At 52.7% G+C, this 20,214-nt stretch overlaps 1 long non-coding RNA gene across 1 annotated transcript in view; it reads right to left on the reverse strand.

The window, feature by feature from the left end:
• Nucleotides 1-2,619: 2,619 nt before the first annotated feature.
• LOC147576008 (uncharacterized) overlaps nucleotides 2,620-20,214 on the reverse strand; it is a 29,055-nt gene continuing 11,460 nt past the window's right edge. The window contains exons 3-4 of the long non-coding RNA XR_015241663.1: nucleotides 3,909-7,145; nucleotides 2,620-3,689 (exon numbers count right to left, since the gene is read on the reverse strand). This is a non-coding gene — a long non-coding RNA (uncharacterized LOC147576008). The remainder of the gene's footprint in view (nucleotides 3,690-3,908; nucleotides 7,146-20,214) is intronic.

The raw sequence follows: 20,214 nt of genomic DNA on the forward strand, positions 1-20,214 counted from the left end.
GGGAAAGAGGCTCTGTGTAGGACCCCTCAGGTGACCGCATTGGCAAGTCCCGGCTGGCATAGCTGGGCTGGCTGTCCACTGCAGCATGACTAATCGCCTGAAAACTTAGTGGCACAGAACAGTTTTACTCTGCCCCCAGTTTCTGTGGGCCAGGGGTATGGACAGAGCATAGCACGGATGATTTGTCCCAGCTCCACGACGTCTGGGGCCTCTGCTGGGAAAACTCCAACAGCTGGGGAGGTTAGATAGCCAGTCTCCGCAGGGACTGGTGCCTAGACATGGCCTCTCCACATGGTTTGGGCTTCCTTACAACATGGCAGCCTCAGGCTAGTGATTCTTTTTGCTTCTTATGTGGTGGCTCTGGGCTCCAAGAGTTCCAGCCAATAAAATGGAAGCTGCATGGTCTTTACTGACTTAGCATCACTTCTGACATCCTCTGTGGGGTAAAGTCACAAATCTGCCCAGATTAAAGGAGTGGGGACATAGACCCCATTTCTCAATAGGAAGAGTGTTAACGAATCTGTGGCCATGTCTTTGAAACCACCATAATCGCCATGGCGGGCCAGCAGCCTGGTGGGGAGACAACAGGGACCCATCGCTCCCTGGCAGATTCCCAGAGGCTACGGGAAGTCATGGCCAGTCAGGGCAGACCCAGGACTCGGCCAGGGACACGAAGTCCTCCTCCACCTGTGCCACTGGCCCCTTGCATCCCACCTTTGACTCAAGCTGTCTCCCAGAATGATCAAGTAATCATTGATCACTGATCCATGATCAGGCACTCCCAAAGGCAGACTTCAGATCTCGTCTCTGCCATAGTGGGATGACCTTGAGTGAGTCCCATGACATCTCAGGGCCTTCAGGCTCCTTCTCCTGCACGACGGTGGATGCTTCCTCCCTCCCAGAGTTCTGAAGAGGACGGGAAGAGAGAACATATGTGAAACCCAGACACCCAGGAGGCTCCCAGCAACAGCTGGTCTCCTTCCAGGGAGAATGGGGTGGGGTGGGGGTGCCACATGCAGGGAGAGGATCTAAGGGCCTGACTCACTAGGTTCTCTCCCAGGGACTTAACCAGAGCAGCATGTCTGCACTTGAAGCTGCAGCAAGCACCTCTTGGGCCTGTGGCTCCTGGCTCTAATTACAGCTTTCTGGACATGTTTCCTGTTTGGGAGCTGGCAGGGCACCCTCAGAGGAGCCACAGATAATGAGCAGCTGGCCGCAGAGCCCCCATCTGTGAGGGCACTGACCTGGGGCAGGCCCGGGCAGGCCCACCGAGGAAGGCAGAAGGCCTTCAGTCACCTTGTCTCAGTCCTGCCCTACACACACACGCACATGCACACACGTGTGTGCACACATTCACACACATACATGCACATGCCTGCACACACATGTGCACACATATATAAACACACATGCACACACATACATACACACGCACACATACATGCACACACGTGTGCACACACACACACACACACACATACACACAGGGCGACCACCATGGACACAGGATTTCCCAGTCTCTGCTTGCACAGCTCCAGTGACAGGGACCTCATTACCTCACAGATAGCGTGCTAACCTCCGGACAGCACAGGCGGTTAGAAGCAAGTCCCAAATCAGGACGAAGCCTGCCCTTCAGCTTCCAGCTATCAATCTTCGGACCCACCACAAACGAAACAAGATGGGAGGAAAGGACACAGTCTCCGGGGGCAGGAGGAACCGGGTTCAAATTCTGACTCTATCACTTTTTAGGTTCTACAGGCTTGCTGAAGTCCTTCCACTTCTTAGAGCCTCAGTTTCCTCATCTGTGAAATGAGAATACTAGTACCCTGTACGGAGGGAGGATCGGAGTGGGGGATGGGGTGAAATGCCACAGCACACATGGAAACACCTGGCACACAATAGATGCCAAATAAACGTTGTTTTCTCCCCCTTCCCTCTTGGACACTTTGCATTGGGTGGCTTCTTTAGGCTTAGAGGCCAGAGACATGCTCAGACTAAAGCAAGGGACTGTCCCACAGAAGCAGTAGTATGCCTGGAGAAGCAAGGAGGCAGAAAGCCATCTCCTCAGCTATACAGCAGAGCCTCATGGCAAGCTGGAGGGGCCTGGGGTGGGGGGCAAGCTTACCCATTTCGGCTAGTGCAACTGAATGTCTACCGAGTGAAGGATAGATGGATGGATGGATGGATGGACAACTGAGAGGACAGTTTAAATAAGTTTCTAAACAAAAATACTAATTCAAAGGGATATTTGCCCCATGAACCTCAATGAACCCGCATGTTTATTGCAGCATTATTTACTGTAGCCAAAATGTGGAAATAACCTAAGTGTCCAACAGTGGATGAATGGATAAAGAATACACACACAGGGGCGCCTGGGTGGCTCAGTCGGTTAAGCGTCCGACTTCGGCTCAGGTCATGATCTCACGGTCCGTGGGTTCAAGCCCCGCGTCAGGCTCTGTGCTGACAGCTCAGAGCCTGGAGCCTGTTTCAGATTCTGTGTCTCCCTCTTTCTCTGACCCTCCCCTGTTCATGCTGTCTCTCTCTCTGTCTCAAAAATAAATAAATGTTAAACAAATTTGAAAAAAATTAAAAAAAAAGAATACACGCACATATGCGTGCGCACGCACGCGCACACACACACACACACACACACACAATGGAATATTACTCAGCTGTAAAAAAGAAGGAGACCCTGCCGTTTGCAACAACATGGATGGACCTAGAAGGCATTATGCTAAGTGAAATAAGTCAGACGAAGACAAATGTCACATGACCTCACTCACGTGTGGAATCCAAAAACCAAAACAAAAGCCAAGCTCATAGATACAGAGAACAGACGGCTGGTTGCCAGTGTGGCAGGGGGTGGGGGACAAAACGGGTGAAGGGGGCTCAGAAGGCACAAACTATCAGCGGGAAAATAAATAAGCCATGGGGGAGGGGATAGAATAAATAGCATGGTGACCGTAGTTAATAAAACTGCACTGACGTTTGAAAGTTACTTGGAGAATAGATCTTAAAAGTTCTGATCATAAGAAGAACAAGACAAAAATTCTGTAACTGTGTACGGTGACAGATGGTACCTAGACTGATTGTGGTGATCATTTCGTAATATATACAAATATTGAATCATTATGTTGTATGTCTGAAACTAATATAATGCAGTATGTCCATTATACCTCAATAAAAAATACATAAATAATTCTAAGTCTAGGCAGAAAACACCCATCCCCCCTTTCCAAAAAAAAATTTTTTAAGTTTATTTATTTTGAGAAAGAGAGAGAGAGAGAGCACAAGTCGGGGAGGGTCAGAGAGCAGTAGAAACAGAATCCCAAGCAGGCTGTACATTATCAGTGCAGAGCCCGCTTGTGGGGCTTGAACTCACGAACCGTGAGACCATGACCTGAGCCGAGATCAAGAGTCGGACGCTTAACGGACTGCGCCCCCCAGGGGCCCCCACCCATCCACTTTTGATGTCAGCCCTGCTAGATGTCACATTTCTGTTGAGAAATTGTGTAAGCAGTGATTTCTAAAATTTGTAAGCGTCAGAAGAGGCCTTGTAAAATGCAGATTCCTGGGTGCCACCCACAGAGATTTTAGCACCACGGGTCTGGGGTAGAGCCTGGAGTCTGCATTTCTACCCAGCTCCAGGTTGCTGCAGCTGCGCTCCACAGGCCACACTTTGAGAAGCTCTGGAATGAAGCAGAACAGCTGATTTACAACACCCACCAGGAAACAGGCCTGTGGCCAAGATGGGGTCTCCTGGCCTGGGGGGCTTTGGCAGGCAGGAGAAGGAAGGGGCCCCTCCCAGTCCCAGGATGCCAACGGAGACATGACATGCACCCCCACCTTCCCCAGATCTTCCCCCCACTCCCTCCCAAACTTGGAACAGCCAGCCTGGGCTCTTTTACAGGCCGTGATAACTTCATTAGGTCCAGAAGATCGCACCTCCCTATAGAGGTCCAGCCTGCACAGAAATCCCAACAAATAGGTGAGATGGGCAGGGGCCAGGTAGGCCAGGCGCCCACCACAGGCCTTCCGGCAGGAGGGAGAACCCTGGAGAGAAGGGCATCTAGTCTCCTGGCTTCCCAGGCATACACACATGCACGCAAGCATGCACGCACATGCAAATACACACATGCAGGGGAGGGAGGCCCAGCCCCCTCCCCCAGACACCGTCCTCACTGAGGGCCCCGCGGCTGACGGTAGCCGAGCCAGAGTTCAGGACTCGGCTCAGGCACTAACATGCTGCGTGGCCCTTAAAGTCACTTTCCCTCTCTGGGTCTGAGCTTCTCTGCCCGAGGTGGTTGGACTGGCCTTGCCTACGGAGAGAACTGTTATCATGTGAGCCACGAATGTGTTCATTTATTAATTCTTGTGTTCAACAGATGTTTATGGAGGAATTCCTATGAACTCGGATCTGAGCTCTGGCACGAGACAAAGGTGGAATGAAGCTGGTGCTTCGTGGAGATGGCCCCGTTCTTCACACCGGATGTTTCACCTTTTGACTCTCATTGTGCCTTCATGACAGACCTGTGAGCTGGGCGTCCTTAACCCCACCTTGCAGATGAGAAAACTAAGGCACAGAGTCGATGGCAGAGCTGGCGTTCAGACAGCCAGTGGGCCCACAAACCGCCGCACAGCCCTGAGACCTCTGTCCCTGACCAGGCCTCTGGCTCTCTGCTGGGGTGGGGGTCATTCCACCTCCAAGACCCTCCCACCCCCACCCCCACTGAGGTCCACCATCCCCCAGGGAAGCGGAAAAACCGAAAGCCATGGGAGAGACTGTCCCACCCAGCCCCGGATTTGGGGACTCCAGGCTGAGCCAAAGCTTCTACTACATCTGCCCCCCGGAGGGCAGTTCCAGGCCAAGCGGCTCAGGCCCTCTCTTGGCAGTAGGGTCTGAATGCCTGGCACTCTCAGAGCTCCCATCCCCACTCACCCTGCTCGCCACTTACCCCCAGGGTCCATACACGACCCAAGCAGCACAGCAAGCCCTTACAGCAGGCACTAACACAACCCAGCACCAACAGAACAAAAGAGGAGACAAGTTCTGCTTCTGTGCACTTACCCACAGTTTTGCAATCCAGAAACTAGAAGGAGGCTATTTCAACTTCCAACACACACAGGAAGCTTAGCGTCGCTATGGAAAATAAACTTTATTCTCAGTTGCCATGCAGGGTGGGAGTGAGCACCGTGATCTTTCGAGCGCTTGGGGCCCTGAAGGTCTCGGTCGGCCTTGGCCCCATGCCTCGCCTTCCCACTTTGAAGATGTGCCCAGTCGTTTCCCACGGCCTGGGAGGCTCTCCCTCTCCCCTCTGCCTCTCCAGATACACCCGTCTGTCGTGGCTCCATTCACCTCCTGCGTCCTCAGGAAGCTACTCGAAGCTCCACTGGGCGCTCTCACGTCCCGCGGATCCAGTTCCAGCCCCAAGAATCACTGGGCTCTTGGACCTAGCGTCCTGCCTTCGTGTGACTGCTGGGATCCCATGGCATTTGTCAGGTTGTAGAGGAACCCAGCACTGCCAGGAATCCTGCAAGGGCCACATCAGGGACAATCTAAGACACCGGTTCTTCCAGAAGCTCTGCGAAGTTAGAAGGCATTGTGTGCCTTATACACTCTCTCTCTTTTGGAAACAAATATACAGAGAGGTTTTCTAGGGGCATCAACAAACTGAATCCAAAGGCAGACATGAGCACCCAGCTGTCTTCTCTTAGGTGAGTCATTAAAGAGATCTGCAGAACACCCAGAAGTGATGCCCCTCCTGTACTTTTTCATTTCAGAAAGTAGTTATTTTTCATGAAAATATATATGTTAATATGTAATGCTTTGCCCTTGTTCTTCAAGAATAAATATTTTATGATTTCTCGGCTTTAATTTCTAATATGGTAAATATCAATAGATACAACCACATAAACAAAAGCCCTTTCAAGTCTCCAATAATTTTTCATAGTGGAACAGGGCCCTGAGGCCAAGTCTGAGGACGGCTGGGAGAAGGGAACGCGCCCCTTCCCCACAGCTCAACACACAAGGGGTGGGGTCTGACCATCCAAAGGCACGTGGGGGCGGGGGGGCCTGGCAGGGGCCAAAAGAGGTCCCGGGCTGCGGACCTTGAATTGGGAAGTAGGAAGTAAAATGGGGGCGAGGGAGAGGCCGAGAGGGGATCTGGAGAGAATCCGAGAGGAGACTCCGTGGGATGGCAGCCGCATCTATGAGGAGCAGGGGCTGGGGGTCCAGAACAGACATACAGAGAGGAAGAAGGGAACTCGGCAGGTGATCTGGAACCGAAAGAAAGAAGCAGAGAGATAGGAAGGAGGCCCGCTGGGGGGTGATGCCGAACTGCAGCTCCGGGGACCTCTGGACCCTTCTGGGAGGGCTCCCGTCCCCTGTCCCCACACCACACACAGCACAGTCCTGCCCTGCCCGCAGCCTGGGGGCTGGCTCCCCGCAGTCCCCACGAGGTTTCCCTTTTCACTCAGTCCTCCCTTACTTGAGGTCAGCTGGGTGCCTCTGGTCTTTGCCATCCTCCAAGCCCAACCAAAACAGCCGTGAGTTCTGTTCTAGCTCCGGGACCCCGCGCGAGTACGGAGCACCCATCCCCTGGTTGTCAACATGGAGATGCTGCGTCCAGCTCACGCAGCAGGGACTGACGTCAGAACATATGGAGAGGGCCTGGCACGTGTCGTACCCTCAACAGGTGCAGCTAATTTTAGCAGGCTTGCTCCTGCCTCGACGGCTACTGTTATTATTAGTGGTGGTATTAATATCCCAGCAGGAAATGGTCTTCAAGGTCACTGAGCTCCCGATGTTACAGAGGGACAAACAGGAAGGCCAGGAGCAGTCAGAGGCAGAGCTGGAGTCAGAACCCACGTTCGTGTCCCAGGGGGACTGTAAGCTCCCTGGGGGCCGGAGATACACCAGCAGCTTCTATACTCACGGCACGATCCGTTCCTTCTCTCGGCAGTTATTTTTTGGACACGTGTCATGGGCCAGGCCCTGTGCCAGCTGCTGTCTGCCCACAACAGGGCTTGGCCCCAAATTGGTTCAATCGATGTTTGTGGATCAATCCTTGTCCTCTCCCGTCTGGCTGGCCACTGAGAATCTAGGCCAGGCGTGGGGTTTGGAAAGGGCTCCGCGAGCCATCCCCCTGGTCACCAGTAACAAAAACACAGCTGTTCCTTTGAGCAGCTCTCGTACCTGCCACCAGCCCCGAGTCCCTCCAGGGTGAGCAAGGCCCCCAGCCCATTCCGCCAGCCAGGGAGGAAACGAGACCCAGAGTGGTTTAGCGCCTGTCTTGGGACACACACAGTCACAGCTGAGAGAGCCAGGGCTGGGAACACAGGCCACTCAGGGGAGGTTTCGGACACCTGAGTGTGACTGGAGGTGGCCACGGAGGGCCCAGGCAAGTGGACACGGGCCAGGACATGCCCGAGAGTGGGGAGCCTGAGAGTGGGGGTCTTGGTGGGTCCAGAAGGGGACCCTCTGCTGGTGTGGCACCCCAGAAACCAAGCTGCTAGAACCGCCATTTCTCCCACCCTCTGCTCAACTGATCAGCTCCAGCATCAATGATTTCAAGTCAAATAGCAGGGCATCTGTGCCAACTGAAGCTTCACTGTCCTGGGAAGGAAGGAAGGAAGGAAGGAAAGAAGGAAGGGAGGGAGGGAGGGAGGGAGGGAGGGAGGAAGGAAGGGGCACAGGAAGTCAAGTCGGGTGGGGAGGAGTCTGGGTTTGGTGTGGGGGCCCTTCCCTCCCTGTCTTCCCACCCTATACTTCTCAGTCCCAGGTGGAGTCACAGCGCATCTCCCAGCCAGATGCGAGGCTCCCTGAAGGCAGGCCCGGGCTGTCTTGTTCACTGTCGCATCCCTGGCTGGCCCAGAACAGCGCTCAGTAGCTCCGCTGAGCCTGTGCCTGCAATGGCTCCGATGACGGGAGCCAGAAAACAATGGGGAAACAGAGTCTTGCGTCCAGAAGGGTCTCCATTTCTGTGCACCCTTGTTCCCTGATTTGCTTGGGGTTTTGCAACCCAAAGGAAAGGGGGCAGCAGAAAGGAGAGCCTGGAATGGGGGACCACCCTACAGCTGAGTGGTCAGCAAGACCCGGCGGGGGGGCAGGGGTGGGGAGGGGTCAAGACCTCACCCCAAAGCAGGAGCTCTGCTGGTGGCTGTGGCAGGGATCCCAGGTGCAGGGTCCCCCAGACACTCTACCATGGGGCTGAGGCCAAAAAGTTGATCTTCGGTCCCCACTCGAGTCTGAAGCTGATCTGAGCCAGCCTGGCCTAGAGTGGGATCTGGGGGGGGGGGGGGCAGACCTTCCTCTCTAGGCTACAGGAAGGAGCGATGCCCCCTGGGACCCAGCCTGATGTGAGCCCAGGAGGAAGGATGTGGGGCCAGCACTGCCCAGGGACAGCTCCTGAACAGGCCATGGAGGGAAGAAAGGGACACTTTGCTGCAAGTGTCCCTGGGGGGAGGAGGGAGAAAGCGCTGCCCCTGTTTGGCACCCAGGAGGTCTGAGCCCTGGTCCGGTGCTGCCTCGGGCTTCCTGGGTGTCCTTGGCCAAGTTGGTGACCCACCATCTCCACAGTCCCTGAGGGGGCTCTGTCATCAGCTAAGGCGTGCCCCCCCCATCACACATGCACACTTGCACACACACACACACACACACACACACACACACATGCACTTGCGCCCAGCATGGGCTCCATCAAGCGCCCCTGGCCTGCTGGGGAAGGGATGGCGAGGCAGCCCGGGCAGCAGGCCCACAGCAGGGCCCCAAACAAAGGCGGTAGATGGGGTGGGGGGGGTGCATTGGCAGCGCAAGGAATGGGGGAGGGTGGCTCGGGCTGGGGAGGGATGTGGCTCCGAGCCTAACAGGCCACCAGCAGCCGCAGCATCTGCTTTTTCTCACCTCTAAAGGGAATCGATTTGTCTCTGACTGATTTCCCTGACGTCTAGTTTTCTTCTCCGCCCGGCTGTCAGCCCAGCCACCGTGCGGGAGAAGCGGGGGGAAGAGTCCTGGCCGCCTGCCTGCCTGCCTGCCTGCCTGTCTCCCCCCACCTGCCCGGACCGCCTCCCCCCTCACCTCACGCCACACGCTGCACTCACACATGCCCAACAAAGAAACCCACATCCACACCACGGCCACCCTCCCAGACACCCGCACTCCCCCCCCTCCCCGGACAGGCAGACCTGCCACCCGCAATGCAAACACTACCACCCAGACAGACCCACACACACACCCCACATTCACACGGCCACACGGACCTCCATCGCCGCCCCCACACACTCACACGCCCGCTCCCTGACCCCCACTGACACTCCCACGCCCCACACGGACACCCCCACAGTCACATTCCCCGACACCCCCAGGCACACGTGTCTCCACGCTCCCATGCCACATCCGTCCTCATGCCACTGTCCCCCGCCTCGGCCCCACCACCCCACCGTCCCCAGCCGCAGCGAGTTCTCGGCTCTTCTGGAGCCCGAGTTCCATGATGTCCCCTCACGCTGCCACTGCTGGTGCTTGGCAGGGACCGGCGGGGAAAAGGTCTTGGGTCCCAGGAGGCGTGGCGGACACGGGTGGTCAGGAGGTGGCTGTGGGTGGCTGAGAGCAAGACCGTGTTCTTTGGCCTGGACAGGAGCGGCCTGGGCGAGGGGCTGGGTCCTGGCAGGAGCTGAGACACTGGGCTGGGGGGTTGATGGGGGCTGGGGTGCAAACCCTCAAGATTACCAGGATCAGGCTGGGTTTTCCCGATGACAAGCACATCAACAGGGCTTCCTAGCTCCATGGGACCCTGGCGAATCCACAACCATGACGGCGGGAAACACAACATTTTCACAAAACATCTTCACTTCCACAATCGCATTGGATTGGATCCTGCAAACACCCATCGGGGTTGGCATTTCTGCCATCTCATGGGTGAGGAAACTGAGGTCTGGATCAGGAATGGGACTGACTCATCCAGAGTCCCACACAGTGAATGAATTTAGACCTCTGACTCGAATGCGGGTCTCCCGATCGCATGGCCAAAACTTTGGACCAAACCAACCGAATCCAGAAAATAATCCACCTGCCCTCAGAAACCTCATACAGGCCAGTGCGTGATGGCGCCACTCTCCAGCTTGGGGACCCCGGAGGGAGCCCTTGGCATGGGCCCTGGCAGGGCACATGCGTGGAGGATGTGTGTTACACACACATGTGCGCGTGGAAGGTAGGCGGAGGTGGGTGTGATTGTCGAGAAGTAGGCAGGGCGTGCGGGAGCAGGCTCCCTGGGCAGATGTTGGGAGAGGGTGTGTCTGTGTCTAAGTAGGGTGCGGGTAGCTGTATGCGTGTGGGAAGCCATGCGGGGGGACGTGCTACGAGAACACGAGAGGTGCACGTAGGGGCCCTTGTGAGGTCGTGGGGCTGTGCGTATGCATGAGAATGGCACGCCCAAAGATTTACACGTCAGGATGGGCGTGTCGGGGTTTCCCCACCACCAGGGTGCGTGCCCTCCGTGGTGCCCATCCAGAAGACGGTGGGCTCCACTCATGCGCCCCAGGCGTGTCCCGGCCCCTGCCCCTCCCCTGGGTTTTATCTGGCCAGGAAGCTCTGTTCTCAGTGCCGGCAGCAGATAATTGATTAATAGAACTGGTTCTTGGCTCGTCAAGGTCTGGCTGGAGATAAGCAGGGGCGGGAGTATCAGCACAGAGTGGGTGCTGAGGATTCAAGAACCACAGATGCCCCCATCCTGAGCCCTCTCCACCCCCCGGACTCTGCTGTCAGTGAGCCACACACTCACCACCGTAGCACACGAAAGTCAAAGCCGCCCTGGAGGGCACGGGCTGAGTCAAGGAGCCCCCCTGCCCCAGGGCCTGGCGCAGAAGCAAAGCTGAGTGACGCTTGCTGAGTGAGCTAACTCTGAACCACGCACTCACTCATTCACGCAGCCCTTCATTCCGACACCTGATCTAGCACCTACCGACTAGACTACCTGGCTGAGGGTAGCTCCTGGGGCCCAAGGGCCAATCAGACACAGGCCCTGCCTTGTAGCCATCACAATCCCTATAGCCTCTGAGGGCCCCCTCCTGGCCAGCTAGGCAGACAGGGAGACAGTAACACCAACCCCAAAGGCTTGGTCACATAAGAAGGAGCCACCAGAGCTCAGACTCGCAGTTATTTGGGGCCAGGGGGTCCCTGGCAGATGTCAGGAGGCAAGGCATACTTGAGAAGGAATGAACACGGCATGCCAGGGGACAGCACCGATCGGAATGCCACCACCCACCACTTTCTGTTACGTGTCGGACACAGCGCTGCCATGAAGTTGAGAGTGGCTGTCCCTCTACCTTGTCCAAAGCCCTGGCAGATAAGTCCTCTCACTACCCAAATTAACGACCTTATTTGGAAGACTTGAGAGAAATGAGGGAGGTGGGCAGATGGGGTTTTAGAAAGACGCGGACCCTGCCCTAGAGTCTGACCATTGTCAACAGGGAACGCACAGCCTCTTGCTAGGCTCCTTCCAGGCTGCTGCAAAACTCTCCCAAGACCAGATCTCCAGGATCGCTGGGGCTTTCAGGGAGGAGAGCAAGAGGGCCAAATCGGCGGTGGGGATGGGGGACAGGGTGCCTGCCCTTAACTCGGGTGGAGCAGGGCGGACTCAAGGACCTTGCAGTTGGGGCAGGGGCAGGGACTAGAGCTCCCAGAGTCCAGGGACCACTGGGCTCCTCAGTCCTCCCTTCAAAGAGCAACAATGACCAGGTGCCCACTGGGGAAGGTGCTGTGTCCACTCTGTCAGGCAGCCCTTCCGGAACGTCCCCACCACCGTGGCGTCTCTCAGCATGGCTCACTCCAGACAGGTGATTTGGAAAACTTTCAGAGGCCAGGGCCAGAGGGACCTCGTTTTACCAGTGGAGAATCTGAAGCCAGCAAGAGCAGGTAACAGACTGGCTTCCGGTGACACAGCTGGTCTGCGGCAGCACTGGGATTTGAGTTCAAGTCTAATGCCTGGCCTGACCTAGAGAGTGTGGGGCGAAAGTGAGCCGACGTAGGACGACGTTGAATTTTCCATCCATCCTCCTCCTCTCTCTTCGACCCCTTCTCCGGCTGTCCCCAAGCCCTGTCTCTACTTTCTTTTCCTCCTTTTCCCTTTCTTCTTCCTCCTCGTACCTTATCTTGCTTAAGCGAAGCAATAAAATGTCCCCTGGTTCCAGACTGGAAACATCGGAAGGCTTCCTCCCCATCTGTGGTGGGGCAGAACAATACCCCCGTCGTGGTCCCTGGAAGCGAGGAGCGTGTTAGGTTACACAGAAAGGAGACGGAGGGTTGCGGGTTGTGAGGTAAGGTTGTGATTCGGCTCAGCTGGAGAGGGGTGATGTTCCTGGACTACGCAGGTGAACCTGATGGGATCACGGGGGTGCACGTGACCAAAGGGGGCGGCAGAAGAGAGAAGCAGGGAGGTGGCAGCAAGGGAGGGACCCCGCGTGATGTTACCGGCTTTGAAGACCGAGTCAAGGAAAGCAGGCAGCCTCTAGAAGCTGGAAAAGCAAAGGACTGGATTCTCCCCTAGAGCCTCCAGAGGGAACACAGCCCGTCCAACACCTTGATTTTAGCCCCATGAGACCCATTCGGGAGTTCCGACCTCCCTAACTATAAGCTAATGGACTTGTGTTGTTTTGAGCATGACTTTGGTGGTCACGTGTTACAACAGTAATGGGGACTAATACACTGTCCCATGTCCCCTTCCAGTTGCATGGCACTGTGTCCCCTCTGGTGACAGGGAACTCTCTCCAACCTCAGCCAGCTCTCACCATTACTAAACCCCTCCTCATGGGATCCAAATTGTTCCCCTGGACTGATTTCCCACGTGCCAGCTCCGTCCCCCTAGGCCACCCAAACAAGCCACTCTCTGCCTTTCTGATGTTCAAAGGCAGTGATTGTGGGATGAATCCTCCTCTGTTCTTTCCTTCTGTTTGCCCAGCATTCCTGGAATTCTTTTCCACTTGCCCCACCAGAAACTCCTCTCAAGGAAATCTTACTCCCTGTTCCTAACTTTCTTCTGAACTCCAGGGCTCTAACTCTTGCCCAGGCCAAATTTCTCAGGAGCATAGACTCAGCCTGCCTACCAAGAAGGCACTGGGGAAGGATGGAAACCGTGGTTTCTGCTGACTGTGTGGCCTTGGACAAACCCACAGGTTCTCTGGATCTCTGATGTCCCATCTGTACAATGGGATGAAACCCCGTGAGCTCCATGGAGGGTCCTGGGGCAGACGAGGTCTTACCCACCTTGGTTCTTTTGCTAACACAGCTCCCAGGCACCTGCCTTCTTTCTGAGTTGCTTGTCATTAATAGAGGAGGAGAAGGGAAGGGAGGGGAAGGGAAGGGAAGGGAAGGGAAGGGAAGGGAAGGGAAGGGAAGGGAAGGGAAGGGAAGGGAGGGGAGGGGAGGGGAGGGGAGGGGAGGGGAGGGGAGGGGAGGGGAAGGGGAGGGGAGGGGAGGGGAGGGGAGGGGAGGGGAGGGGAGGGGAAGGGTGGGGAAGGGAAGGGAAGGGAGGGGAAGGGAAGGGAAGGGAAGGGAAGGGAAGGGAAGGGAAGGGAAGGGAAGGGAAGGGAAGGGAAGGGAAGGGAAGGGAAGGGAAGGGAAGGGAAGGGAAGGGGAGAAGAAGGAGAGGGGAGACATACATCCCTACAGAAATTGTATTCGAATGTTTTATTATGTGCTCTGGCTTGGGCAGCACCTTAGTTAATGGCGTGTCAGATGATGGTACAAATTTATAGCTGAAGGTTTACATCACAGACAGCTGGAATGAATGACAATAAATTAATTTAAAGTGCTACCAAAGTGTTCCCCAAAGTATATGTGCTTATGAGCTCTGGGCTAATAATTTATAAATGCATGCCTTTTATAATCCCAGTCTTAAGGCTTGAAAGCAGCTAGTTAAAAAGCAGTCACATGACATAAATTACTTTTATTAATATCACAAGTGCATGATTAGGGTGGCGGAAATGGTGGTCACCTGCCCATGGTTTCTGCAGCCAAGACCCCTTCCTTCATCTTTTTCCTCTCGTTCCAAGGGGCTTGGACCTCAGAGTCTCAGCCTCCATACCCCTCTCCCCAAAACCCTTTCAGCATGCCAGGGTCTGAGCTGATGCCCCCCCAATCCCTCACCCCCTCTCCTGGGGTGCAAACCACCCCATGTCCATTACGGGTTCCCTCCTCAGAGGAGTTGTTGTGACATCTACATACTCCTCAGGGAGGAGACAGCAAGGTATCTTTTATGTGCAGACCATCAGCCCATTCACTCAGAGAGACAGACTTCGCTGAGCCTCTGTTGCCTCACCTGTAAGGTGGCTAACACAACGCTGACCTCACAGGCCCGTTGAGAGAAGTGATGAAGGCCACACGTCAGCAGTCAACAATGCGTCATCCTTGAGAGGCTCGCTCCGCTACCTATCTCACGATGGGAGGGGCAAATCCAAAGTGGGTGACACAGCCCAGAACCTGGTGGTTGGTGGACCTATTCAGATCTTCTTCATAAAGTATAAGGCGGCCGTACCCTTCTAGAACTCCATTCCAAGCCCTCTTCTCTCTAACGCCGGTCCTCCAACATGTGCTGTGGGCCCCAAGCCCTGCCATTCTCTCGACAGATTCTTCCATTTTTCTCTTCTGGGCTCACCTTCTCCTACATTTCATGAAAGATTGCCCAAATTCTTGTCAGCTCTTCTCATCAAGAGAGGAAGTCTCTGGCTCTACCCCTTTAGTCGGGGCTGACTGTCACTTGCTTGACCTACAGAATGAGGTGGGAGTGAAGCCCTGTCACTTCCAAGTCTGGATTTCAGCCCACGGGGCAGCTTCTGGTTTGGAGCACTTGAAGTACTCTTTCTTGGGATCCAGCTGTTATGCTGTGAGGAGCCCAATCAGGGTGGAAAGGCCACACGGAGAAGAAGCAAGATGTTCCCATTGGCAGCCTCCGCCGAGCTCCCGGCCGCCACGTGAGTGAGCCATCTTGGGGTTCTGGTCAAACCTACGGTGGCGACGGCCCCCGGTGAACCAGCTGAGCCCGGCCAGTCCAAGAGCTGTGAGAGGTAATAACTGGTTGTTTTTTTAGGGCATTGGGTTTGCCGTGGTTTGTTGCTCGGTAATAGGTAACCAGAACACCCCTCTCTGCTGTCTGCCTCGTGTCGGCACTTAATGTCCGCAAGCTTCCCTCATCTAAAATCCTCCCTCGATCCCACGCCCCTCAGCATTCCACCCCCTCCCCCTTCACGACCACAGTGCGGGACAGAGAAGTGCATCCAAACTGAATCCCCTTCTGCCCACCCCTCACCAGCCAGAGCTCGGGCCTTTGCTGCTTGCCTTCCTCCAAGGGGGACATCTCTAAGGTCAACAGGGGCTGGCCGTCCTTGGTCTGGGCAGCGTGGCTGACTTGAGCCTGAGAAGCACGCCTGCTGGTGCCCTCCACCTCCCCTTGCAGCCCCCTCCCCGGAGACTCCTCAGCACGCTGGCTGGTCTGCACCTGATTCCCCAGGACATCTCCTTCCATCTCGCTTGTACGCCTCTTTCCCTCCTCTTTAAATCCTGGCATTCCTCACATCTCTGTCTTGGGCCCTGCACCTTCCACAGTCTTCACTCATCCCCCCCCCGCCCCTCCCCGCCCCATGTCAATGTCCCCAACTCCGTGTCCCTCCACAGGCCCAAACACCCAGCTTCCTGCTGGACTTGCCAGACGTGTTGACGCTTTTACGTTAGCAGTTCCGTAGTTGTTCATCATCTCTGTACCACGGCCCGCTCCTTACTTGCTCCTCTTCCAGAGACTGGCGTACCATCTATTCAGGTGCTCAGGTCCCGAATCCGGGAGGTAGTTTTGTTGCGTTCTGCCCCCTCCCCACATAAGAGGAGTCACCAGATCCTCGCAAGTCCCTCTCTAGGCCAGTCTAAAATCTACTCTGCCCATTGCCCCAGCTCAGGTCACCACCTTCCCTGACCTGGGACCCTTACCCCACCACCACTGGTCTTCCAACCTGCACCTATATACCCAGTCCGCTCTCCCCTCTGCAGTAGAGAGACCCGAATCATATCACTTTGCAAGCTGGAAGCCAAACTCATCGATGTGACTTACGGGCGCTCCCCATCTGCCCTGGGACCCACCTCTTCAGCCCCAAACCTGACCACTCCCCGCATTCCCACTGGGCGCCTTCCTCTAAAGTGCCGTGTGCTCGCACAGGGCCCTTCACGCTGCTGTTCCTCAGCAGACCCACCCTCCCCTCCCCAAGGGCCAGAAAACATCACCTCCTACGGGCGCTGACTTCCCCGGGAAGCCTTGTTTGCCACCCCCCCCCACCACCACCACCCTGGAGTGGCTGCCACTGCTGTTGGCCCCACAGCGGGTTGACAAAGCACCTCAGAAATAAAAAGGACCGGACTACAGACACCCACAGCAACGTGGATGAACTTCAAGACCTATATGGGAGGCCAAGAAACCAGACCACACCCTGGATGATCCCTTTTCTACGATATACTCAAAAAGGCAAAACAATAGAATCAGAAAACACATCAGGACTCCCAAGGCCTGTATCACAAGAGAACGAGTCCAGTGGAAGCAGAGTTGTCTTTTTAAAACTAGCCTTGAATGTTACCAGGCATCCTCTCTGTCGCATTCTATTCATTAGAAGGGAGTTGCTAAAGCTTTGCCCATATTGAAGGGGTGGGGAATCGAGTCCACCCTGTGATGGGAAGGGTATCAAAGAAGTTGAGGGCATGATTTTAAGCTATCATAGACACTACCATTTGACTTCCAGGCCACCCCCTGTCCACCCAGGAGCCATATGCACTAGCATTCACAGTGTCTGAAGCCAGTGGGGTGCCACGGACACCTGGATAGCCCAAAGAAAATCGCCCCTAATTGCTACTTCTTCTCTGTGTGACCCCGAGTCATTTACCCTCTCTGAGCATCAGTTTCCTGATCTGTACAATGGGCACGGGTACAGTCCCCACCACCTAGTGTTATTGTGAAGATTAAATGAGATGTTGTGTAAAGTGCTTGACAAACACAAAGGCACACGGCAATTCCTAATAACACATAGGGTTTCACGAGCTGGCTGGAGGAATAAATGAGATGATCCGTGGGAAGATCTGAGAGCAGAACCTGCCTGGCATGTGACGTGAAATAAATGAAATGATATGAAAATAAATCAGTTACATGTTATTGCTATTATAGTTATAACCATAATTAGCCATAACCTCCTCAACACCTCCAGGATAATGTACAAATTCCTACACTGCCATTCAAGGTCCTTTGCAAATACATTCCTGCCAGTCCCCTTGCTCACCTATAATCCTCCCCGTACACACAACACATACACCATCCCACACGTGTCTCAAGCTCACAACTGTCCCTTGTGCAGCCCCTTCTCTGAAGATGTCCTTCTCCACACCTCTTCCTGGTGAATCTCTACTCACCATGGTCATTGGGCTGGGAGTCAATGATGTGCATTTCCAGCCATGACAGAGTAACTGGTAATCCAACCAGCCCTACCACCATAAAGGAAGAAAGAAAGAAAGAAAGAAAGAAAGAAAGAAAGAAAGAAAGAAAGAAAGAAAGAAGGAAGGAAGGAAGGAAGGAAGGAAGGAAGGAAGGAAGGAAAGAAGGAAAGAAAGAAAGAAAGAAAGAAAGAAAGAAAGAAAGAAAGAAAGAAAGAAAGAAAGAAAGACAACTTAACAAAGAAACACCTATTTTCACATAGAAGCACAGATCAGTGACTCCTGAGAGAAAGGAAACAGAAGAGGTAAGCTTTAGGATTGTCTCTCTTTTCTGACTGGAGATATGTTCCAGATCACTGAACAAAGAGAGAGAGAATCCAAGGGGAGCACAGCAGTCTCACTGAGCTGATGAGTCAGAGATTGGAGCACAGGAAGGCCTTGGCTGCTGGAAGTTGTGGGCAGAGTACCAGAGAGGAGGGAGCTAAGCAGAGAAAGCTCTAGAAATCCGCATAGTCTTACAATGAATTATAAGCTGTGTGTGTCTAGGGTGAGACCTGATAGGGCCATGTGAAGACCAACTATCAGAGAAAAAATTACTATCAGGGACCTATGAGTTTGACAACTAGTAGAGCTCACACAGAGCCGGGAGACTTTGGGTTCCAACCAGTCAGAGCAGAGAGGCCTCATTGATTGACTCAACAAAGCTAAAAATGAGCCTCAAAAGAGCAACTTGATCTACAAGTAAACTGACTGCCCGTCAAAACAATATTTTTATGGCTCTTTAAGGCAGACGACAAAACCAACTACCCTGCGATGAAACTTCACAATGTCCAGCATCCAAACAAAAACTGCTAGACATTCAAGGAAGCAGGAAAATGTAACCCACGATTAGAAGAAAAATAATCCAAAAGAAACAAACCTGGATGACAGAAGTGATGGAATTAGCAAACAAAGACATTAAAGTAGTTATTATAAAAATATTCAAGGATATATATATATATATATGTATATAAATACATTGGAAGGAATGTATACATGTATACATGTAGATGTATACATGTATATGTAAATATACATATAATGAAGAGGTAAATGGAAACCACACACAAAAAGAAATAAACAGAACTGAAGGAGATGAAGAATGCAATCTATGAAGTGAAAATTTCACAGGAAGCAATTGGTAACTGATAACAACATGGTTTATGCTGAACACCTCTTCCTTTCTGGCACTCTGGAATGTTGGTATGTGCCAGGCAAAAAGTGCCTACATGAAGAACCACCAATAAAAACCCTGGGCACTGAGTCTCTAATGGGCTTCCCTGGTAGACAACTTTTCACATGTGTCGTCACAACTCATTGTTGCATCCTGCGTAACCACTGTGAGCAGACTCTTGGAAGCTTATGGCTGGTTTCCTTCACACTTCACATCACGTGTCTTTTCCTTTGCAGTTTTACCTTGTAACTCGTTGTAATAAATCTTAGCAATGGATATCACTTATATGCTGAGTCCTGAAATTCCTCCTAGAAAATCATTGAACCTGGGGGTGGTCTTAGGGACCTCCAACACACCATTGATCACCCAAGGAAGTTTTAAAACAGAAGACTAAATTAAAACCAAAGTAAGTAGAGGAAGGAAATAATACACAGCAAAATTCAATTAACTAGATAATAGACATACTGAAGAAACTCAGTGAAACCAAATCTTATGCTTTTGGAAAGACCAATAAAAATCAATAGCTAGACTGATTAAGAAAAAAGAAATAAAACATAAATGATCAACATCAGGAATCAAAGTGGGTTCATCACTACAGATCTTACAGATGTTTAAAAGGTAAAAGAATATATTGAGAAACTTTAAGATAATAACTTTGGCAACTTAAATGAAGGGATCAAATTCCTTGAAAAACACAAATCACCAAAATTGGCAGAGTGAGAAGAAGAAAATAAATAGTTTCATACCTATCATGGAAACTTAATTCATAAAACCTTCCCACGAAGGAAACTCTAGGCCCCTGTGGCTTCATAGAAATTTTTATCAAACATTTAAATATGAAATAATACAAATCCAGCATAAATGCTTTCAAAATATAAGGAGAATGAAACACTTCCCAACTTTTTCACAAGGCCAACGTTACTCTGATATCAACACCAGGCAAAAATATCACAAGGAAAGGATAAGCCAATGAAAATTAGAGCAGACTTTTAAAAAAATTTTAAATTTTTTTTAAATGTCTATTTATTTTTGAGACAGAGAGAGACACAGCATGAGCAGGGAAGGGGCAGAGAGAGAGGGAGACACAGAATGTGAAGCAGGCTCCAGGCTCTGAGCTGTCAGCACAGAGCCTGACACGGGGCTCGAACTCACGAACTGTGAGATCATGACCTGAGCCGAAGTCGGACGCTTAACCAACTGAGCCACCCAGGCGCCCCCAAAAAATTTTAAATTGACAGGCTGATTCTAAGATGTACACAAAAACGAAAAATACCTATAATAACAAAACAATTTTGAAAAAGAACAAATTTTGAATATCAAGCTATGATATTAAGACTTCCTATGCAGGTGCAGTGGTCAATAGAGTAATAGTATTGGTAAAAGGAAAAAAAAAAAAGATCAATGGAACAGAATTTCAAAATAGGCCCACATGCCTGTAATCGATTGATTCGTTTTTTACAAAGGTGACAAGGCTATTCAGTGGCCAAAGGTTTATATTTGTAATAAATAAACAAACAAACAAACAAAAGTGTTAAAACAAATGGATAGCAGA

The sequence above is a fragment of the Puma concolor genome, chromosome D2, assembly GCF_028749965.1.
Source record: "Puma concolor isolate L17-30 chromosome D2, mPumCon1.1.hap2, whole genome shotgun sequence".
Classification (NCBI taxonomy): Eukaryota; Metazoa; Chordata; class Mammalia; order Carnivora; family Felidae; genus Puma; species Puma concolor.